Source organism: Osmerus mordax, chromosome 26 (genome assembly GCF_038355195.1).
Source record: "Osmerus mordax isolate fOsmMor3 chromosome 26, fOsmMor3.pri, whole genome shotgun sequence".
Classification (NCBI taxonomy): Eukaryota; Metazoa; Chordata; class Actinopteri; order Osmeriformes; family Osmeridae; genus Osmerus; species Osmerus mordax.
Window position 1 is genome coordinate 2,066,489 of NC_090075.1, and position 6,414 is coordinate 2,072,902.

Sequence of the window (6,414 nt, forward strand, 5' to 3'; positions counted from 1 at the left end):
AATGACCTGTCCCCAGCCAAAACATGATATTTATACACACAGACTGGGACAAGAGAGCTGGTAGGAAGGGTGTGTGTGTGTGTGTGTGTGTGTGATGGGGGAAATATGTGAACTATTTAGAAATAGTGAAGCATTTGGAAATCTTGAAAACAAATCATCTCAAGGCAGAAGATTGGGATTGCCAGAGAAACAATTTACTATGCCAGAGGAATGCGATTGCATGACACAAATATTCAACTCTAATAAATTGTGTTTTTCCAGTGAGGCAGGTGTTTCCATGGTGAAACAGCTATTCTGTCTGTCAAATTGCAGTGGCGCAAAAACAAGGTAACAGAGAATCTGCTTCCAACATGTTATTGCGTTCAAAATATAGGACAACATGCATCCAGTGTTTATGTGTGTGTGTGAGTGAGAGTGTGTGTGTGTGAGTGAGAGTGTGTGTGTGTGAGTGAGAGTGTGTGTGTGTGAGTGAGAGTGTGTGTGTGTGTGCATGGGAACCCCCAGATTCTTTAGCAGTGCTGTCACAGTGCTTCCCAGTTCATTATATTCTCATGTCTCATGCATTTTTCTCAAATAGGAGAGAGACGCAGCTCTTAGACAGTGTGTGTGTGTGTGTGTGTGTGTGCTTGGGGTCACCCTCAGAGACACTAGTCAGTCCCAGGGAAGCCCCATGCAGACTAATGCAATTGCCTCCCAAATTTGGTTAGTGTGTGTGTGTGGTTAGTGAGTGTCTGTTTACGTGTCTGCCAGTTGATGTGCGTTTGTGTGTGGTTGTGTGAGGGTGTACAGTGCGTGTAAGACATAACAGGTCTCCCCCCCCCCCGGAGAGGTGTCTGGTGTAATCTCCTCTGAGCCGCGCTGGGTCGTCTGGCAACCGTAGAGGGGCTGGGAGGTACGCAGCCTGATCATGTTCAACAAACATGGGAGGAGAAGAGAACTGAGGGAGAAGGAGAGAGACAGACAGGGAGAGAGAGACAGACAGGCAGAGAGAGACAGACAGGCAGAGAGAGAGACAGACAGACAGACAGGCAGAGAGAGAGACAGACAGCAGAGAGAGAGACAGACAGACAGAGAGAGAGACAGACAGGCAGAGAGAGAGACAGACAGGCAGAGAGAGAGACAGACAGGCAGAGAGAGAGACAGACAGGCAGAGAGAGAGAGATACAGAGGAAGAGAGAGAGACATAGAGAGAGCACTTAGGGATGGTTTGTGTCTAAGGGCTGCTGGTTGGAAGGAGACCAGAACAGGGGGAGGAGGAGGAGGAGGGGGAGGGGGACGAGGAGGGGGAGGAGGAGGGGGAGGGGGAGGGGGAGGAGGAGGAGGAGGAGGAGGAAGGGTTGTGTAAAGGGGAATGTCCAAAGAATGTCCCATGCTAATGCTGTAATGTAATAATGCAATGACACCAAGCCCTCCAGCTTCAACAGCCCTCCAGCACACACACACACACACACACACACACACACACACACACACACACACACACACACACACACACACATACTAGACCATAGTCAGCCATGCATGCTCAATACTCCCAGTAAATGATGTGCTGTCACTTCAATGTTTTCCAGTAACTGACCAGCGTCCCTCCACCCCTCCATTCTCTCATCCCTTCATTTCTTCCCCTTTCCATCCGCTAGCAGCTCCCCTCCTCCTCCCTCCATCTCTGGGTGTGTTAGACAGAGTACATACCTGCAGCCACAGCAGGAACACGTTCTGCTGCTGGACCCCCACACACACACACACACACACACACACACATCTACACACACAGATGGGACACACTGATGGGACAACAAAAGAACAGAGAGAGAGAGAGACCAGTTGCTGGGGAGAGAACACCTTTAACTGACACCACTGTTACGCCACCCCCCCCCCCCCCCCCAGAATCAGTGTCCCTCTTGTTGTTCTCAGACTGGGCCCAGGCCTGGGATAGTGTCTGTCCAAGAAAGAGAGGGAGGGAGGGGCAGAGTTGATGGAAAGAGAGATCTTATCTCTCTCTCTCTCTCTCTACATTCCGCCTTTTAGTCCCAAGAAAGACAAGAGAAAGTTCAAAAATAGTGATTGATTTTCTGATCAAACTGGAAAGATTCTCATCCTTGTTTGACAAGTTAGCGAATCTCTCTTTTCGTAATCCAACTGTCCTGGTTCCTGATTATTGCTCTCCCCCTCCTCCTCCTCCTCCTCCTCCTCCTCTTGATGAATAAAACACAGTAGAGCTCACGATAGACACAGCAGAAACTAATTTGTTGTTCGACACAAGAGGAGGCGGGAGCAAAGTGCTGACATCGTAACAGAGTTGATCTCAGATCTCCAGGTGTGTGAATCTGGCCTTACCTTCCACCATCAACCCCCTCACACCTGCTGCCTGTCTCACTGGTGCCCCCCCTGCAGCCTCACCCCCTCACACCTGCTGCCTGTCTCACTGGTGCCCCCCTGCAGCCTCACCCCCTCACACCTGCTGCCTGGTCTCACTGGTGCCCACCTGCAGCTTCACCCCGTCACACCTGCTACCTGTCTCACTGGTGCCCCCCTGCAGCCTCACCCCCTCACACCTGCTGCCTGTCTCACTGGTGCCCCCCTGCAGCCTCACCCCCTCACACCTGCTGCCTGTCTCACTGGTGCCCCCCTGCAGCCTCACCCCCTCACACCTGCTGCCTGTCTCACTGGTGCCCCCCTGCAGCCTCACCCCCTCACACCTGCTGCCTGTCTCACTGGTGCCCCCCCTGCAGCCTCACCCCCTCACACCTGATTGTATACGCCTCATGGTTCCTTGCCGTAAAAACTGGCGACGGAAGGAAATGTGAGACCAGGGGCTGATCTCACTGGGGGGGTGGGGGGGGGGGGGGGCGAGGTGGGGGGGGGGCGAGGTGGGGGGGTGATGATGTCAGCTGCGGAGGGCCAGGCTGAACTGGGCACTAAACCAGGGGGGAGCGCGTGATAGTCTGCAGGGCAAAGCTGGCAGAAGCGCATAAGAACAATTTCACGTTGAACGAAGAGTTTGTTTCCGAGAAGTAAGAAGCACAAGGAGACTTTTTCCACAACAGGGAGTTTAAAAGATAAACTGTCAGTGAGATGACGCTCCAATAGTTTTTTTTTTTTTTTTTTTTTTATCACAAAAATGTCCCTTTGTTCCCTGACTTGCCACCCCTTTCTTGTCCTTGTGGTTTGTCCCGTGGTGTCCGACCCCAGCCCTGTGGACCTTACCACTTTCAGGGCAGAGGGGGAGGAACACCTCTCAGTGCTTGGAGAGTGACAGAGGAGTCAGCAGGATGAACGCCTCTTCCAACCTCTCTTGGCTCTGTCTGTCTCTGCTGGCAGCAGGAGTCCATATCTCTGCTGTCAGCTGAGGACAGTCAAGTCTTTCAATGACAGTGAGAGAGGGCAGACACTGACAGACAGACGGATGGGGAGGGGGCAGGGATCTGGGCAGGGAGGGGGGGCAGGGAGGGGGGCAGGGAGGGGGGCAGGAGGGAACCGTCTGAGGAAGGGGGACAGTGGTTTCCAGTCACTTGAGGGGAAAAAAAATGCTTTTCAAGAAAATAAGTGGGAAAATCCTCATCGCAATTCTCTTCACTGGCCACTAGGGGCGCGCTGCTCTCCCATGGCCTTCCCCAGCAGGTGGCTGTAGTCAGGCAGGTCCGCCAGGCCCCGGGGGTGGTGGCCGGGCCGCACCAGGGCGGGCCGCTGGGAGGGGTGTGAGGAGGGCGGGTAAGGGGCTCCGGGGGGTGGTGGGGTACCCCCCCCAGCCCCTCATGGCTCCACCGGGGGGGGTCCCCGTAGTCCAGGTGGGTGGTGGGGGCGGAGACAACCCGGCGCCGGTCGGGGGAGTCCTGGGGCGTTGCTGGGTAGTTATACTCCCCTGCAGAGTTCCTCAAGAGGGCGCCGGGGCGCCCCCCGCCGTGCTCCCCACCCCCCCCCCGCCCTCTGAGTGGCCAGGACCAGGTAGCGCTGCCGCTCCGTGTTGGGGGGCAGAACCACCTCCCCCGGGTCCTCGTGCCTCCCTCCTCCTCCCCCCTGCAGGTACTTGGAGCTCAGGTAGATGACGGCGTTGGAGGGGGAGGTGAGGAAGGTGTGGCCCTGCTCCCACTCCTGCTCCGTCAGCCGAAGGGTCGGGGGGGGCCGTTTCTGCTGCAGGGGGGTCTGCTCCGGGGTGGGCAGGCCCGGGTCCAGCTCGCCCTTGGGCCAGCCGTTGGCGGCGGTCGTCATGACGAAGGGGTTGTCCGCCTGCGACCTCCGCCGCTCGCCGCCCCCCGCTCCTCGTCACGCTCATCACCGAGCCGCTGCGGCCCTGGCCCAGCATGCTTTGCTCCTTGTCGCCCTTGCGGCGGGCGCCGTTGGCTCCGCCCCCTCGCGAGCGGTGCCGGGTGGCGCCGGGTCATGATCCAGCACACGGCCAGGCCGGACAGCGCCGCCCCGGTGGAGAAGGCCACCACTGCAGACACCACCAGCAGGTTGACTGATACCAGGCCGTCCGGTTCATCCACAAAGCTCTCCTGGAGGAGACCTGGACACACATAAACATAAACAGGAGACATACAGATGGTCAATGGACAGGAAAGAGTAGTTAAAAGCGTCTGAATGAGACAGTATTACAACCTCTACCCCCTTCTTCTACCGTTCTTTTCCTCTTCTTACGTCTCCTATTCCCTCCTTCATCTCCACATCATATCATCTCTCCTCCCCTTTCTCTCTCCCCCCTCCCTTCTCCTCTACTCCTCTTCTCTCCCCTCCCCCTCCTCCCTTCCCCTCCTCTCTCCTCTCCTCTCTCCTCCTCTCCTCTTCTCCCCCCCCTCCTCGCTTCCCCTCTCCTCTCCTCTCTCCTCCTCTCCTCTCCCCCCCTCTCCTCCCTTCCCTTCTCGTCTCCTCCCCAGGGATTTGCTGCTATGCTAGAGGTGTACTGCCTAATTGCCTAATTACCTAAAGTGGATGGTGATTTTAATGACTATAATAACTGTCTTCCTGATAGAAAATACCTCTCCATCCTGACAGGTTTTGCTCCATTAACTCTGCAGAGTAGGAAGACTGCACCAGAGCTCATGCTGAGTAATGGCCTGAAGTTTTTCCTGGTATTTACACAGCAATGGAACTTCACCAAGTTTCTCTCCAGTATGAGGAATTATTAATACTGTTTACAATCTCTGCACGTGAGAGGAACTCAGAGGGCTAAGACGACGCGGTCTTTTTCTCCGGGTAAAGAACACGAGAGGAGGGTTCTCCGGAGAACTTGGAATCATGAATTATTAAAAGCGATAAAGCACACAGCGCGCTGAAGATACCGATCAATTAAGGAACTGTCGGGAAGGACTCAGTTCCGTGCTGCTGTGACACCAGGGACCAATAACAGGGGACACTAAAGAAAGATGGAGAGAGAGAGGGAGAAAGAAAGGAATAAAAGAAGCCTAAAGCACGCTACTCCAATATGAGCCTCAGAAAGATAAACATCATAAATGATTCTTAAATTACAGCAACAACAGCAGCAGCAGCTGCAGCCGGGGGCAGGATGGTACAGCAGACTCTAGGAGGAACGTTCGTCCACACAGGAAATAGAGGACTGTCGATGTCATTAACAAATGTTTGGGAGCCACTTCTACACCCACAGAATGAAAGTAGGAAGAAAGAAAGCGAGAGTGAGAGAGGAAGAGAAGTGGGCAGCAGAAAAAGCAGGGAGCAGAGATGGTATTAAACAAACTCAGTCCTGCGCTGACAAATGTATTCTAATGGAGACGAATGGAGACAATTACCTCCAGGTAGTGAGAAGGGAGCTGGAGGGAGCTGGAGAGAGCTGGAGGGGCATTAGAGGGGCCGAGGTAACAAACTTCTGTTCTCTAGCAGCGACACGTGAAGAGCAACCCTGCTCTCTGCTGTTCCCTGCTGCAGCACCCCACATCACTGCTTTACACAACCATAAACACGCTCTAGCTATACTGTGGAACGTGATTTTACTCAACTATACTATGTTACTATGTAATGTTAAATGTGACTTCACTAAACTATACTAAACTGTTCTGTTGCTATGTCATGTCAAATGTGACTTTATTCAACTATACTATACTGTACTATTCAATACTACACTGTAGTATTAAATGTGATCTTACTAAACTATACTATACCATGCTAAACTGTAAACTTTGCTCTGTAAACTTTGCTCTGCTCACTTCCACCCTCCTGTACTATAAATAAACCCACACACTGACTCAAAGCTACTGAAGCTGACTAGGAACAGTTGAAAAAGAAGAAGGATCGAGTGTTAATCAGCTCGTTCAATCAATGTGCTTTTGTCCACTAATGAGTTCTTTATCCCTGATCCAGTACGGAGTCAGGCCTTCACGGAGACGCAGGGAGATACACGCTTTGGTCAAAGTCTGTGTGATGCACTGTATGTCTCTGTGTGGCCTAGTTACAGAAGGTCTA